This window comes from Phascolarctos cinereus, unplaced genomic scaffold (genome assembly GCF_003287225.1).
Source record: "Phascolarctos cinereus isolate Bilbo 61053 unplaced genomic scaffold, phaCin_HiC Scaffold_2;HRSCAF=192, whole genome shotgun sequence".
In the NCBI taxonomy this organism is placed as follows: Eukaryota; Metazoa; Chordata; class Mammalia; order Diprotodontia; family Phascolarctidae; genus Phascolarctos; species Phascolarctos cinereus.
This window is the reverse complement of record NW_027555625.1, coordinates 302,025,649-302,043,559: the sequence shown is the minus strand read 5'-3', so window position 1 is coordinate 302,043,559 and position 17,911 is coordinate 302,025,649.

Sequence of the window (17,911 nt, the reverse complement as noted above, 5' to 3'; positions counted from 1 at the left end):
CAGCAGTCTGCTGAAACTTATGGGCCCTGTCTTAGAATAATGTCTTTAAACACATTAAAATCCAAAGGTTAAAGGAAATCAAGGAAATTCATTACAGTTATCAAAGTGTTTCTTAATAAAAACCAGTCCACAGAGTTCCTAGGTAGATAAAGCAAGCATGTGCTTTAAAGATGGACCTTCAAAGGAACAGGAGGCAGCTTAGCCTGGAGAAGAAAGATGACTTGTGGAATATATGATATCTATCTCCAAATACCTGAAGGACTATCGCATGAAAGTTGCAGAGAACTAGAAGCAATGGGTGGAATTTTCAGAGAGGCACAATTTAGCCCAATGTAAGGTAAAACTTGCTTCAGGAAGGGGCTTGACTAGATCGCTTATCCACAGCAAATTTCCAGTGATCTGTAAAACTTCGACTGACAAAGGAACTTGTTTCTTATGTTCTAAAAATTTGAAAGGTGGAATTCTTTCTCCCTCACTATTAACAAGAAGCTCAATGGTATAGGAGAAAGAGATTTGGCTTTGGAGTCCTGGGTTTAAATGCCACCTCTAATTCTGTGTATCTGTATGACCCTAAGAAAGGTTCAATATCCCTGTGCCTCAGTTCGCTCAGCTAAAAAAATAGAAGGGTTGGACTAGATGGCCTCCAAAGGTCCCTTCCAGCTCCAGATCTATGACTTCATGATTCTGCTCCTCTCATTCCCAGCTTCTTCCTGCTTCTTTGATCTTATTTTCCACGTCCTAAACCACAGAGAGCCAGGAAGAACCTGCACTGATTCGCCAGTGAGTTCTGGTCCAACATGTTGTAAAAAGAATTAATGCTTCAAAGAGGGGTTGGACAAGATACTCTGAAGTGCCTCCATCTCTAAGATTATAGCATTCTGTGACTGCCTCATTGACGCTGGTTCATTATGCTGCTTTCCTCTAGTTACATTAATAGGGTTTTGTGAATGGAATCCATATTGACTGTGTTTTGAATATGGTCAGAAATCAATTTAATTTGATTTCTAGGGTGAGCTTTTATAAGCAGAGCCCTTGACTCCTTATTTCCCTGTATGCTTCACTGGTGCTATAATTCAAGGTCCTTCCAGGCCAAGAGTCCCCCTTGGCCACTGCTAGGGCATAATACAAGGAATCAGAGCCATTTCCTAAGTCTGTGCTTTGGGGAGGTTCCTTAAAATTAATGCTTCCAGGCAGTAACTCAGAAAGGCATTGTGGAAGGGGAATGTTTGGGAGTGGAGAAATAGAGAAGATGTGGTTCTAGCAAGACAATCTATAAGCCCTCAGCTATTACTAAGGCAAAGAGATGAAACTGAACAAATAATGACAGCCTCCCTACTGTAGCCCAGAGCTGGCACCTCCCTCATGATAGCATCCAGAGGTGGCCTTGTACTGGAGGAACATTTTACCGGTGAGATCACAACTACCTCCAGTAAACATTAAATGCCTACTATGTATAAGGCTCTGTGCTCCATGCTAAAGATACCAAGATGTTGGTGCAGTGAATAGAGCATTAGACCTGAAATCAGGAAGAACTGAATTCAAATTCAGCCTCAGGCACTTAATAGCTGTGTGACCTGCAGCAAGTCATTTAATCACTGCCTGCCTCAGTTTCCTCACGTGTAAAATTAAGACAATAATAGCAGCTCAGGGGTATTGTGAAAATTAAATGAGATGTTTGTAAAGCCCCTCATAAAACTTAAAGCACTGTATAAATACTAGCCCTCATTGTTATTAAATATTAATGTCTTATATTTATAAAGCATTTTATAGTTTCAAAAACACTTCCTTTGCAGAAATACTTTGCGGTAAAATGGCAGGTTTCATTATTTCCGTTTTAGAAAAGGAGTAAATTGGTTAGTCAACAGGCATTTGTCTAGTGCTAATATGTAACAGACACCATGAAAGTTGAGTTGTCTTACTTAGTGAATGGTGGACTAAAATTCAGGTCTTCTGACTCTAAGAAAAGTCCTCTTTCCAATACAACATGTGGCGTTAAGACACAGCCCTGACCTCAGGGAGCTTATGGTCTAACAGGGTAAATATGTCTACAAATAGAAATAATATAAGACAGAATATAATCTGTGAAAAAGGAAGATTGAGATAAAAGCCAAGAGAAATTTGAGTGAGATACTCCTTTTAACAGAAGGCAGGGCAAGGCAGAGATTGAGGCAGGTTTAATGGAAGAAGTGACCTTGAAAAAAGCAATGGATTTAAATGGGAAGAAACTGGAGGAAGCAGCACACATTAGACAAATGATCTGTCTCCCAGTTCTAAAATAATATGATCTTATGACCCCAAACGATCAAAAACGCAGAGAAAGGAAAGGGCAGGACAAGAACAGCCCCATTTAATTCTAATGTAGAGCATATATAGGGAGTAGTATGAGATAAGTTAATAATAATAGTTATTATTTTATAAAATGCTTTAAGATTTGCTAAGCATTTTACATAATGTTATTTTATCTGATCCTCACACAGACTAGTAGGTGCTACCATTGTCCTCATTTTACAGAGGAGGAAACTGAGACTGAGAGAGTCTCTATGACTCTACCAAGGTCACACACAGCTGTTAAGTGTCTGATGCAGAATTTGAACTCAGGTCTTCCTGATTCCAAATCTACTTACCAGGGGTGGGGTACTTTGAATGAGAACAAGTTTTACAGAACAAATCCTTTCACTAAGTGGATTTTTTCTGTGAAGTTAGGATTCAGTCAAAGGGCCACACTTGAGGATCTAAAAGGCCTCTTGCAGCCTCCAGGGTGCAGGTTCCTCACCCCTGCTAGGCCACTCAGTAAACTTAAAAAGGTATGTCACCTCTTCCATTAAATCTGCCTCAATCACTGCCTTGTCCTGCTTCTGTTAAAAGGGATCTCTCATTCAAATTACTTATAGCTTTTATCTGGAGCTCAAGAAAACTTTAAATACCTCGACCAAAAGTATTTAAATCTTTCATTAGGCAACAGGGGAACAACAGAATGTCTTTGAGTAGAAAAATAGCATGATTAGGACAGTATGTTAAGAATATAATTTGGGCAACTGTGTGAAGAATACATTAGAGGAAAAAAAGATGAGTCAGGAAGATAAGGCACAGAATCAATCCCTTCTGTCTACCTCTCAATAGTCACAGGAGATATGTTGAAGTGAAAACAAACTTTTGGAAAAAAAATAAGTCAAAATTATACAAAACAACGATGGCAAATATTTTAATTTAGGGCTACAATATAATACTTCTCATTTGGCCCTATTTTCTCCTGTCCATATCAAGCTCTTTATCTCTACACCAGATCCCATTTTTTCTCATATCTCCACATTTCTGACAAAGGGTTAACAGCCAATCGATCAATAAAAAAGCACTGGGGATACAAAAAGAAGCAAAAGATAGTCCCTACCCTCAAGGGGATTATAGTTTAATGGAGACGACAACAAGCAAACAGCAAGCTAGCAAGCTATATACAGGATAAACAGGGAATACTTAAAAGAAGAAAGCACTGGAATTAAGAGGGGTTGGGGAAGTCTTCCTGTAGAAAGTGGAATTTTAGTTGGGACTTAAAGGAAGGTAGAGAGGTCAGTCAGAGCAGAGGAGAGAGAGTATTCTAGGCATGGGAGAGAGCCAGAGAAAATGCTCAGAGCCAGAGATACAGTATATTGTTCATGGAACATCCAGGAAGCCAGCATCACTGGATCAAGGAGTATGTCTTGGGGAAAAAGGCGTAAAAACACTGGAAAGCTAGGAGGACACTAGGTTATGAAGAGCTTTGAATGCCAAGCAGAAGATACTGTATTTCCTTTTGGAGGCAATAGGATGCCACTGGGGTGACATTATTAGACCCGTATTTTAAGAAAATCACTTTAGTGACTGAATGGAGAATGGACTGGAGTGGGGAGAGGCTTGAGGCAGGCATACCCATCAATAGATTATTGCAATGATCAAGGTGTGGGGTGATAAGGGCATGTACTAGATTGGTGGCAATATCAGGGGAAAGAAGGGGGCATATTTGAGAGATGTTGCAAAGATGAAATTGACAGGCCTTGGCAACAACTAGGATGTAAGGGGTGAGAGATAGTGAAGAATCCAGGATGATTTTTATGTTGTGAGCCTAAGGGACTGGGAGAATGATGTCTTCTAAAATAATAGGAACAGTAGAAGGAGGGGAGCACAGTTTAGGAGGAAAGATAACAAATTCTGTTTTGGACATATTTCTTTCAAACGCTCACATAAGGCTAGAGGATAGGAACTCAGTGAATTACCATTGCAATATGGCATTCCCAGATAAGGAAATTCCCTCTACCAGTGCTAGTCAGCACCTTCTCTAAATGTATAGCCTTGGAGAGCTACTTACTGTTATGAGGGCTTAAGTTAATTGCTCAAGGTCATACAACCAGTATTTGTCAGAGGTGGGACTTGTACCAAGTCTTCCTATCTCTGGGTACAGTCCTCCATCCACAACACCACACTGTTATGATGCTCACATAATAGTAAAGATAGTAGTAGTAGTAGTAGTAGTAGTAGTAGTAGTAGTAGTAGTAGTAGTAGTAGTAGTAGTAGTAGAAGAAGAAGAAGAAGAAGAAGAAGAAGAAGATGAAGAAGAAGAAGAAGATGAAGAAGAAAAAGTGAGGAGGAGGAGGAGGAGGAGGAGGAAGAAGAATAAACCTAAATGAGCTATGCAGACATATTCATAGAAACAGAGGTCTACGAGGACAATTAATGATCAAGTCATGAACACCAGAAATTACAGATAAGCTATCCTTAAGGAGCCTGGATGTGCTGATAAATGTGTATTGAGTACAGAAATGGTAGAAACTATGCAACATGGTACTATAAGCTAAAAAAAATTTAACCCTCACTGAAATCCTAGCTTGTTAGCTAAAATTATACATCACTGTATTCATAAACTGTGTTCATAAACTAACAGATGACAAATGTCTATGCTACAAATACACACCTCAAAGTCATGGAGAATGCCACAAATAAATTGTATTGGAACTGGTCTATCTTTCAGATATAATATTGGTACATAAAAAATTAAGGAAGTTTTTAATAAATTTAATCATATCAAATACTCATAATCTCCAAATTAAAATAAACAAGAAGTGTTCAAAATGGACCAACAGAAGAAATCGAAATCACATGGAAACAGGATGAGGTACACATCATCCCTGTCATCTTGTCTGCTAATGGAGTTGTCGCAAGGATACTTTCAGTGAGTCCACAGGAGATAAGCCTGCACCACAAAACACACACAATGCACAATCAGTTATAAAAAGTTGTCATTTTATACATCTGGGCATGAGTCTACAGAACTTTAAATATAAAAGAATAAAAACAGATTAGTGACTTATCTCTCTGCCATATCTATCTGACCTACCTCAAAAAATATTAGAACAGGATTATGATGATGATGATGATGATGATGATGATGATGTTAACAATAATAGCTCATATTTCTATAGCACCTGAAGTTTTACAAAGCATTTCCCTCATAACAGCTCTCTGAGGTATAAGTAGTGTCAGTATTATGTCCATTTTACAATATGGAAACTGAGAACTTGCTCATAGTCCCATAATGAATTAATTAACAAGTATTTATTGTGTACCTACTATATGTCAGATGTTGTGTTGGGTTCTGGAAATACATAGACAAAAATAAAACAGTACTTGTAGCATATTTTCTGTAAGGGGATTTGAAGTTCCAAATTTCCCCCTCCTTTCCCTCTTCCCTCCCTAAGATGGGGGGAGGAACTTCATGTACAAAAATATTTATAGCAGCTTTTTTTGTGATGGCAAAAAAATTGGAAATTGAGGGGATGCCCATCAATTGGGGAAAGGCCGAACAAGTTGTGCTATAAGAATGTAATGGAATATACTGTGCTATAAGAAATGACAAACAGGCAGATTTCAGAAAAACCTGTAAAGACTTACATGCAGTGATGCAAAGCAAAGTGAGCAGAACCAGGAGAACATTGTACATAGTATCAGCAACATGGTGTGATGATCAGCTATGATTGACTTAGTTTTCCTCAGAAATACAATATCTAAAAGACTCAGGACGGAAAATGCTATCCACATCCAGAGAAAGAAGTGATGGAATCTGAATACAGATCAAAGCACATTATTTTCACTTTCTTCATTTTTTGTGCGTTTTTTCCTTTTGTTCTGTTTCTTCTTTCACAAAATGTCTAATATGGATATATGTTTTACATGATTGCACATATGTAACCTGTATCAAATTGCTTACCATCTTAGGAAGGGAAGAGGGAAAGGAGCAGAAAATTTGGAACTCAAAATTTCGTATAAAAATGAATGTTAGGGGCAGCTAGGTGGCACAGTGGATAGAGCACCGGCTCTGCATTCGGGAGGACCTGAGTTCAAATCCAGCCTCAGACACATAATACTTACTAGCTGTGTGACCCTGGGCAAGTCACTTAACCCCATTGCTTAGCAAAAACAAAACAAAAAAAAACAAAAAAAATGAATGTTAAAAATAAAATAAACTCTAAAAAATTAAATTGTATATGTCTATAAGCAAGATATATAGTTAGGAAATATTAGAAGATTGAACTCAAGCCTAGTTCTTCAAATACAATCCATTAAGGCAGTGGTGTCAAACTCACAACAGTGGTCATTAAACCAGACATAAGGATTTCTGTAGCCTATATATTGACTTAGAAAACCACATATTAATATTATATATCTTCTAATGTATTTTTATTTATTTTGTCAAATGTTTCCCATTTACATTTTAATCTGGTTCAGACTGCTCTCAGGAGTGTTGCCAGAACCTGTTTGACACCTCTGCGTTAAGAGAACATAGTGCAGCCACTCCTTAATTAGAAATCTATAGTTTGGGGAATACCTTTCCCTCGAAGACTGCTCTTTCCCCTCCCTCACACTCTCCCTTCCGACTGACTTTAGCTGACTTCTTCTCTCTTCTAAAACTGGACTGGACTCCGTTGTAATCTAATGCCATCTGGATAAGAATGTTGGCATAGCAGTGGAGGGAGGAAGTAACAATGATAAACAGTAATAACAATGCTTTGTGGTCTTCCTACATGTAGTCTCTTCCTTCTCCAATCCAAACACATGGCTGCCAAATTGATATTTACAAGGCAGTGCCCTGACTACAGCATTCCCTGATCAAGAATCTTCAGTGGCTCCCTACTGCAGCTACAAACTCTTTGACTTGGCATTTTTAAACCTCTCACAATCTGTCTCCAATGCATCCTTCCAGGGTGATTATACATTCCTCCACCTCTAACAATTCTATGTGCCAGCCAAATCGACCTCCATGATGTTTCCTATACACAGCATTCCATCTCCCACCTTCATGCCTTTGAACACGTTAACCTCCATGATTGTACTGTTATACCTCCTCATTTCTGCCTTTGGGAATCTAGCTTCCCCTTCAAAGCTTAGCCCAAGTGCTGTCTCTTTCAAGAAGTTTTTTTTCTTCTGATTCTTCCATTTGTTAATTTATTTTATTTTATTTCATTAATTTAATTTATTTTGTATATATTCTATATCTATTTATCCCTCAACGCGGTGTATCCCCCTACCTCATAGTATATACATTCTTTGAGAACAGAGACTGCCTCACTTTTGTATTTATATTCCCAGTGACCAGCACAGTGCCTGGTACTTAATAGGTGCTTAATAAATACTTGTTGATTGGTGCCTCCATTGACTAATTTATATGGGAACTCACCCCAACTTCAACAAACTTTCATGAAGGTGCTCCTATATATAGAATGCGGTGTAAGGCGCTGTTTGAGATAGGTTAGATGAGACGTAGTCACCACTGTTTATGTGGGGTTCACAAACTAGAAAGCACGCTGGTCATAGAACTATAAAGTCTGAACTTAAGGCTAGGCTCCAACATTTAGGACCTATGTGCTCATAAGCAACTCACCTATCCCCTCTGAGTCTCACTTTCTCATCAGTAAAATGGGTAAAACAATCCCTATTCTACAGAGTTGTTGTGAGGGAAATCTTTTGAAAACTCTGAAGTGAAATATAAATGTGAGTTATTATTGACACAGCTCAACCTTCTCAGAGAAGGAGAGGCTGAGTCACTTGCTGTTAGTAGGGTGGCATAGGGTGGGAATGCAGTTGAGGGTTAGAGGAGAGAGAAAAAGATTTGCAACAGTCACTGTGAATCATGGCTAAGGCATCAATAAGAGTAGAATAGAGTTAGCAATAGGAGACCCAACTAAGGTGGAAAAGACGAAAAATTCTAGAGCAAGTGCCACGGGGAATAATGTAGGAAGTCAAAAATGGGAGGGTAGACAGGCCTACAGACAGATTAGATAGATAGATAGATAGATAGATAGATAGATAGATAGATAGATAGGTGGATAGATAGATAGATAGATAGATAGATGATAGATAGATAGATAGATAGATAGATAGATAGATAGATAGATAGATAGATAGATAGGTGGATAGATAGATGGATAGATAGATAGATAGATAGATAGATAGATAGATAGATAGATAGATAGATAGATAGATGGAAGGATAGAGAGAGACAGTGACAGAGAAAGAGAAAGAGACAGAGACAGGGAGACAGAGACAAGAAACACAATCCTTGCCCTCAAGAAGTTTACCTTCTAATTGGGAAACAACCTGCGGCATGGATTTGGAAAGTGGGGGCAGATAATGAGCAAAGGAACTCGAGCGCATTGGGCTCATAAGCGGAGGCCGTGGAGGCAGCCGAGGCTGCAGCCGCCCCTTTCTCCTCCCGCTCGAAGGAGACACAAGATCCAGAGGCCCAGGTCACGGCTGCGGCCAGGGAGGCCCAGAGGCCTCGAAGCAGTTGGCGCACTGGACAGTTCTGAGATCCCTTGGACTTGTGCAGAAGCCTCAGCTCCACAGACTGCAGCGGAGGCCTCAGTGGAGCGGGTGGCAGCGGCAGCAAGCCTCTGATCTGCACGACTCTCGCACCCCAGAGATTAAGCAAAAGGTTTGGACTCCGGAATAATTACAAAAGAACCATTGAGAATTCATCCAAGCTGAGGGCATTTCCTTCGATCCCCGGGCGGATCCCACTCTACAGAAACCCCGCAGCTCCTGAGGAGAGCGACAAAAGAGACGACCCCCAGGCAGGTCCAGAAGGACCACAGCGGCCCGAGAGCCTGGGCAGCCCCCGACGCCTGGACCAGCGAGCCGAGGAAGCGGGGAGGTCTGCGGAGGCCCCCGGACCCGCTGTCGTGGGTGACATCGACCGGCACAGCAGTCAAGCAGAAGCGGCAAAGGCAGACTCAAGCGACCCCACGCAAAGTCCCCACGGCTGCGCAAGACCAGCTTTTCTGCCAGTACCAAGTCCGGGTCTCTTGTCAATCGGCAATCGGGCCAAAATAAGCGATTCAAAAGAACCGATGGGGAAACTTCATTTCAAAAAGATAAGTGGAACTCACCTAAGACTGAGAAATTTGAGCCCAAAGGAAATCTCCCCGAGATACAATTTCAGGCTATTGCCAGACTAAAATTACACTCAACGTAAGATTCTCTGACCTGAAGATCATCAAATGGAATTTCACAATTACCAAACCTGGCAACAGAACCTCCTTTGCTGCCTTAACTGTCATAACTATAGGAAGTTATGACAAGACAGAGTCAGTAGTTGTTTGATGCATTTTTTACCAAAGACAGTAATTTTTCTTCAGTTTGCTAATACAGTTTCCACTTTACAAAAAAATTCTTATGCTACAGTCTTAGTAATGTATTACAGTCATGTGTATACATATATCCAAAGCATCACCAGTCTGCCCAGAGGTGGAGTGTACTAGGACTTCACTATTATAGACCTTACAGGTCTAGTCATACAATGTAAGAGACTGCTGCCATTTTGAGACTTTTGAATCATTGGGTGCACTCACCTTGCAACTCCCATAGCTTTCATGGACTAAGTATAATCATATTTGACACCTCTGCTGAGATTGATTCAGTTGTGATGTTTCCCTAGAGCAGGCCTTCACAACCTACAGCCAGATTCCGGGTGGCCAGTGAAAAATGTCAACCTCTACATTTTTCATGGGCAGCCTGAAATCCTTTGGTGTGCCACAAGCAGCCCTTGGGCCACAGGTTGTGCAGGCCTGCCCTAGAGTGTCATGCTCAGTTTCCTTTGGGTTGTGCTCTAAGGTTATGATCAATTCAATCAATTAACAAGCATTTATTAAGCACTTATGTACTAGGTGCTATGTTAACTACTGGGGTTAAAAAGGAAAACAATGAAATAGTCCCTGCTCTCAGGGAGCTTAAATTTTATCAAGGAAGACAACATGTAAACATATAAATATATACAAAATTAAAACAAGGTAATTTTTCAAGTAGACATCAGAAGCTAAGGATATTAGGGAAGGCCTTATGATGATTATTGCATTGAAGACACAAAAACAGAAATCACTTTCTGCGTGTTTCTAGCCTAGAGCCATGGGACCTGAGAGATATATAGGCATTTCTTGGCTAGTGTAAATTCTGGTAGAATCTCTGCCAATACATATCCTATATTTCAAGAGTGACAGGACTTGAGTGGGATCACAGAGTTGGAAAGTGGTGTGTTATTCTTATACATACCTTTAGTTCAATAAAACAGCCCATTGAAACTAGTAGTATACCCTGCAGGCACCTACCTGGCTAAACCTAGAACCTGAAAGAGCATATAAAAAGCATAGAAATGGAAAGGTTTTTCCTTAACACAATTAAAAAAAAACATTTATTTGAATTCAAAACCCAGCATTATGTGCAATGGAGATATTTTAAACTTTCCCACTAAAAATAGAGAAGAGTAAAGCAAGTCTACCCATGCTCACCATTATTATTTAGCATAGTTCCAGAAATGTTACCTATAGCAATAATATGAGAAAAATAAATTGAAGTAATAAACAAATATTACAATAACAAATAAATAAGAAGTTAAAATGGTTCTATTTTCAAGTAATAAGGTAGTTGGTTTTTTTTTTAATTCCAAGAGAATCAATGAAAACCTAATTGACACAATAACTCATTAACATATGTTTGCAATCCTTGTACACACTCCAAATTTGGGAAATGAGACGGGATAAAAGTAGAACATGGAAAATGAACCAAGTAGAAAACTTACTCCAATGAATAAAAGAGAATACTCTCATCTTTCATTAGCTTCTTGATAAAGGGTTAAGCCCCTCCTGCCATAAAAGGAGGAATGCTGGTCCAGAGAGGTGAGGTAGATTACTATACCACACTCATGGCTCTTTATTCCACCACACCACAGCAGCTGGTATGGTTCACTCAGCCTCTGCAGACCCTTCCTCTGATTTATTGGTTTCTCCAAGCCAGGCACATCTCCATTTCTTTCCAGTCTCCAGTATCTGACATTGCATCTCTGATGAATTTGAGTCCTTTCTGGGTGCATAGGATGCAAGACAGTCTGAAGGCTTGACTGACCAGCTATACTGAGAGGACTACAGATCATGAAACTCTATGATTTGTGGGTGAATTATAGGTTAGACCTGGAAAATACCTTAGAGGTCACTTAGTCCAATGACTTCATCCCTTATAGAAGAGAAGAGACATGCTCAAGGTCACAAAGATAATAGGACACGGATGAGTACTTAAACCCAGGTCTTCTTGTATAGCATTCTTTCAACAATATCATACTTCTTTCTTCTTAGAGAGTCATCAAAACACAGATTCTCTGCCTTAGAAGATATCTCAAAGGTTATCTCATCAAATCCATATATGAGGGACAGATCCACTCTCCAATCTCCCTAGTAAGTAGATACTCTAGCTACTAATGGCCTTTCTAAGGATAAGGAAATTGACAAGTGTTCATACAGCTTCTGAAATCCTACATTTTGGAGCAACTTATTTTTTTAATTTATTATTAATAGCATTCTTTTCTTTTTAAATTTTTAGTTGCAAATTCTCTCCCTCATACCCCTCCCACACCAACTGAGAAAGCACACAATATGGTATCAATTATACATGTGAAACTATGCAAAACATATTTCCTTATTAGCCATATTTCAAAAAAAAAGCAAAAATAGAAAAAATTATACTTTAATTCTCTCTCTCTCTCTGTCTCTGTCTCTCTCTCTCTGTCTCTCTCTCTCTCTCTCTCTCTCTCTCTCTCTCTCTCTCTCTCTCTCCTCTCAGTAGATGACATTTTTTCATCATGAGTCCTTTGAAACTGTCTTGGATCATTGTATTGATTGAAGTAGTCAAGTCTTTCACAGTTGATCATCGTTACAATATTGGTGTTACTGGGCACAATGATCTCCCGTTCTCACTTCCTTTTATACCAGTTCATATAGTTCTTGTCATGTTTTTTTTTCTGAAACCACCCCTGTCATCATTTCTCATAGCAAAATAGTACTCCATCACAGTCACATGCCACAATTTGTTTAGCCATTCCCTAATAGATGATCATCTCCTCAATTTCCAAATATTTGCTACCACAAAAGAGCTCCTATAAATATTTTTGTAAATATAAGTCCTTTTCCTTTTTCTTTAATCTATTTGGAATATAGACCTAGTAGCAGTATTACTGGGTCAAAGGATATGTACAGTTTTGTAGTTCTTTGGGTATAGTTCCAAATTATTCTCCAAAATGGTTGGACCACTTCACCACTCTACCTTAGTTCATTAGTGTACCTATTTTCCCCTCATCTCCTCTAGCATTTGTCATTTCTGATATGTGTGAGGTGGTACCTCAGAGTTGTTTTAATTTGCATTTCTCTAATCAATACTGATTTAGAGCATTTTTTCATATGACTATAGATGGCTTTGATTTCTTCTAAAAACTGCCTGTTTATATCCTTTGACCATTTGTCAATTAGGGGATGGCTCTTATTTTTATAAATTTGACTTAGTTCTATACTCAGTATATATTTAGAAAAATGAGGACTTTATCAGGGAAATGATATAAATTTTTAAAAATTACATCATTGTCTGTGGTTGTTGTGCAGTTGTGTCTGACACTTTATGACCCCATTTGGGATTTTCTTGGCAAAAATACTAGCTTGCCCATTTCCATCTCCAGCTCATTTTACAGATGAGAAAACTGAGGCAACAAGGTAAAATGACTTGTCCAGGGTCACAAAGCTAGTAAGTATCTGAGGCCAGATTTGAACTCAGGTCTTCCTGACTCCAGGACCAGCACTCTGTCCACTATGTCATCTAGCTGACCATTGTCTATAATACCTTTTAGCACAATATAGCTTCCCTGATTATTTCTTCTAATTAGGTCTACTTTTGCTTTTGCTTTGTCTGAGGTCATGATTGCTACCCCTAACTTTTTTACTTCAGTTGAAACATATAAAATTCTGCTCCAGCCCTTTATTTTAACTGTGTAGCTTTCTGTTTCAGAACTCTGTTCTGGCTTTTTCTGGTACTTGTAAACAACATATTGTTGGATTCTCATTTCTAATCTATTCTGCTATCAGCTTATGTTTTATGGGTGAGTTCATCCCATTCACATTCACAATTATGATTACTAACTGTGTATTTGCTTCCATCCCAACTTCTTCTCTTTCTTCTCTCTCTTTTTATCCTGTTCCTCCTCAAAAGTCTATTTTATTTTTATCTGCTTATCCCTTAATCCTCCCTCCCTTTTATCATTTCCCCCTTTCTCTTATCACCTACCCTTCCTATTTCCCTATTGGGTAAGTTACATTTCTATACACAACTGAGAGTGGCATACACACACACACACACACACACACACACATACATATTTATATATTTCTTCCTTTGGAATTCATCCAATTCTTATAAGAGTGAGGTTCACCACTCCCTCCATTTTCCCTTCTATTGTATAAGATTCTCCTTGTGCATCTTTTTATGTAAGAATATTTTCTCCATTCTACCTCTCCATTCCTCCTTCTCCCAATGCATCTCTCTTTCTTATCCCCTTATTTCTAGGTGGGGGGATTGGGGTTTAGAAAGCATCCTAACATAATCAACTCAAACCCACACCCTCTATCTTTATTAACTCCTTTGAACTATCATAATAATGATAAAGTTCTTAGGAGTTACGTGTGTTGTGTTCCCATAAAGGAATGTCTTTTCACATTGTTGTCTTCTTAGTTTATGCCTTGGCCTTCCCTGCCACCATAGTAGCCTTTTATGGTCAAATTCTATTCTGTTATTTGCTCATCTTTCCAGTCTACTTCTTGACTTTGAACTTCGTGTTAAAGTTGGGCTCTGTTCACCTGAGGGTAGGTAGGCACTGTCTCAAGCTTCAGGTTTTTTCATGTTGCTGTTTTCAGAGCTAGTTCTGGGAGTCTGCCAGTTTTTGGTGTTGCTAAGGTGGTGTGATTCTGGGAGAGGTATGGTCACTGCTTTCCTGATCTGCACTCTGGTCTTTACCAAGGAAGGACCCCTGGCCCCCTGAAGCCACAAGTGTTAGTGCTCCTCTTTGCTTTGGAACTGTGACCAGGACCCCTGCTCCCTTGTGACTGACTACCAGTACTCCTCTGTGCCCTGGAACTATAACCCAGAACTGTGTATGGGCAAGAGAGTCACCAATCAGTGCTAACTGTACCCAGTGTTAGTAAAAGGCACCCTATAATCTCTTTCTGACCAGTTGTGTGACCCGTTTCCATTTCTGGGCTAAGAGAAGCTCCTGCCACTGTGGGGAGCCACAGCCATATGTGTGGACAGTCCCCCACCCAGGTTTCTCCAGTTGACTTGTTATGTTTTCTTAGGCCAAAATAAAAATTGTCTCATTCTGACCTTTTGTTGGCTCTGCCACTCCAAAATTTTATTTGAGACATTTCTTTATTTTTAAGTTGTGTGGAAGGGAATTTTTTCCTTTGTTGCTGAAGGAAGCACTTTTATTCGCCATTGTCCTCCCAGAGAAGGAGGACCTTGGTCTCCTCCCACTAATAAAGGCCCCCTGGCTGAACCACACACTAGTGAAGGGTGTGCCTGGGGGAAAGACTTCTCAGCACCCCTGACCAAAAGGAGAAGGGGAGAGAGAGTTGCCCAGGTCCTGGGAAAGAAAGTGCAGGCAGCTCCAAGCCCAGTAGCTTCACCAGCCTCACAGTTTCATGCATTTACCCCAAGCAGGCCTGTGTTCTCTTGGCTGACCACTGGGTAGCTCTCCAGGATCTTCTCCAAATTGTGTAAAATCTTTCCAGTCTCCACCTCATTTTGCTCTTCCAGGTTATGGACCTCCTGCAAGATGGTGCCAGTGTCTTCTATGGTCTGGAAAAGCTGGTTGCAATTTTTGTACAGGGCTTCCAGGAAATAAATTTGAGGCATTTATTTATTTATTTTGAAGTTGTGTGGAGGAGGATGTTGGGAGAGTTCAGCTGGCTGGCTGTCCCTGATCTGCCATCTTGTCTCCACCTTCGCAACTCACTCTTTCAAGGAAAGTCTATTCCAATTCTGGAGAAACCTAATATATAGCAAATTTTTCTTTATACAAAACCTGAATTACTTCTTTGTAACATCTATATATAGTTCCTTATTCTCTGGGGTCACACAGAGAAAGCTTGACTTTCCAAGTGACCCATCCTTTCAAATAAATAAAGATGGCTATCATGTCCTCTCCAAGTCTTCTCCATTCCAGGTAACATCCCCGTATCCTTCCATTGATCTTCATGTGGCATGTTCTCCATGTACATCACAATCCTGACCATCTTCTTCTATATGTACTCTGGCTGTCAATGGTCCTCCTTAAATGTGTTTTCTAAGACAGAACACAGTGTTCCAGTTGACCAGGCAGAAGACAATTGAACTATCCCATTCTATACTGTGGATAATGGATATCTTTTAATATGAGATAACATCATATCAGTAATTAAGCCTGCTATATCACATTGCTGAATTATATTGAGTTTGTGGCCCACTGAAGTTCCAAGTACTTTCCACATTTACTGTTGTTTAAACATACCTTCCTTATTCTATACTTCTTCTATTGATTGTTCTGACTTAAATACATTTATCCCTTTCAAAATTGATCTTAGTAGAGCTGACCTATCATTCCGACTTACCGAGATCTATCAGCATCCTGATTCTATTGTCCATTGTAGTACAAGTGTACTTTTTCACATTGGAATTTCTTAACAGGCTTGTGATATTAATTAGGATTAAGTGCTATGCTATCTGGGTCTGGGGACCATAGAATTTCTCTGAAATCCTTGTTACTAGGAACTGGACAGTTTCCAGGGAGATTAACTACAATGGAGAAGGATTTGGAAACCACATCACATAAGGAACTGAAGATGTTTGTTCTGCTTCACCCCAGAGGTAGGTACAAAATTAGAGAGAGGAAAAATTTTGCTAAGTAGAAGGAAAAACTTTTTGATAACAAGAATTATTCCACAACAGAACTAACTACTTCAGGAAGTAGTAGATTCTTGATTCTTGATAATGTTTAAGTAGATGATATTTCTTCATCCTCCAAGGATGGTGAGGAGTAAATCCCTACCTTGGACAGAAAATTGGACTAAAAGGTCTACAACATTCTATCAGATCATATGAGTCCATCTTCACCATAACAAAAGGAAAGTGAGAATCTCAGCCATAACTACTTCCCAAATATCCACCAACATGCAATGCTGCATGTTTCATTGCTTAACTTTAAGCTTTGTAGATCACAGATATGTCACTTGTGAGAAATAACATGTTAACTGATTACTCCATGGATTATTTCTCAGATTAACCCTAGAAGAGATCAGTTCTTTGATCTAATTTAAGTGGCCAAACTGAGGTCAACGAGTGCTGCAACAATATACTATATTCTTTATATCAAAGGCATAGCACAGGGCCAGGTACATATTATATGTTCAATGGCTATTTCCTGCTCTGGTATTTTCAATTATATGATTCATTTTATTGTTGGTCACCTTTCTCGTGATGCACTCTAATATGTCAATGCCCTTTATAAATTGTGACCCAGAAATTAACACTAAATTCCAATAGTTCTAAAGTCCAGTTTTGCCCAGCTCAGAAGATGAGTTAAGCACACTGGACTTAGAATCAGAAGTGCTGCCTTTGTGTTTTGGTTCTCACACTTGCTGGTTGTGTGGATCTGAACAAGTCATTTAACCTCTCTGATCCTCAGTTTCCTCATCTACAAAATTGGGACATTCATCATTTTATGACTTATTCTTATGGATACAGAAATGCAAATCAGGGTCTGGGAGCAGGAACTGTGGTGAAACACACATCCAAGGTGCACAGCTCAAATTGTTTGTCTGAAACTATAAACATTAACATTTAGCACAAGTACAGATTAGATAAAAAAGATGATATTTAATAGTCACATATACTTCCCATTCAGTTAGGTCAGTTTCTGGTCAGGACTAGAGATTAATTATGACAAGAATTAGGGCTCAGTCTTTAGCCAGGTTTAAGGCTATTCACTCCTACAGTTAGGGTTTAGTCTGTGGCTAAGGTTAAAAGATCAATTTGAAGGCAGTAAACTTGGAGCCAAGAGACCCGAGTTAGAGGCCTGACTCCACCATTTCCTACCTAGGTGAACCCTGGACAAATCATCTTTCTTTTCTAAGGGTAAGTTTTTCCGCATCTAACATAGGCACAATAATAGTTGTATAAACTACCTTGTTGTGTTCAAATGAAATCATGATGTTAAATACTGTCAGAATATTATTAATTCTGGTCTTACTTTGTACCTTTGCTATGGTCAATGTTTATTCTAAGTCTACTTTCCTGCTATTACCAAAAAGCGTTGTTGAACATTGAAGTTACAAGATTGGAGAGCTAGTAGGGAAATGTCTTATGGGTTTGAGAATGAATGGTGCTAGAATCTTTTCATTTCCCAATGGACTGGGTCATCCTTTAGGTTGCCTGTAAAGGAGATGCAAGGACCAACCAAGATTCCGAAGGATGGGTGAATAAGCATGCTACTCACCTCTTGACAAAGAGGTGCTAGACTTAATACGGAAGAGATACTTTGCTTTTT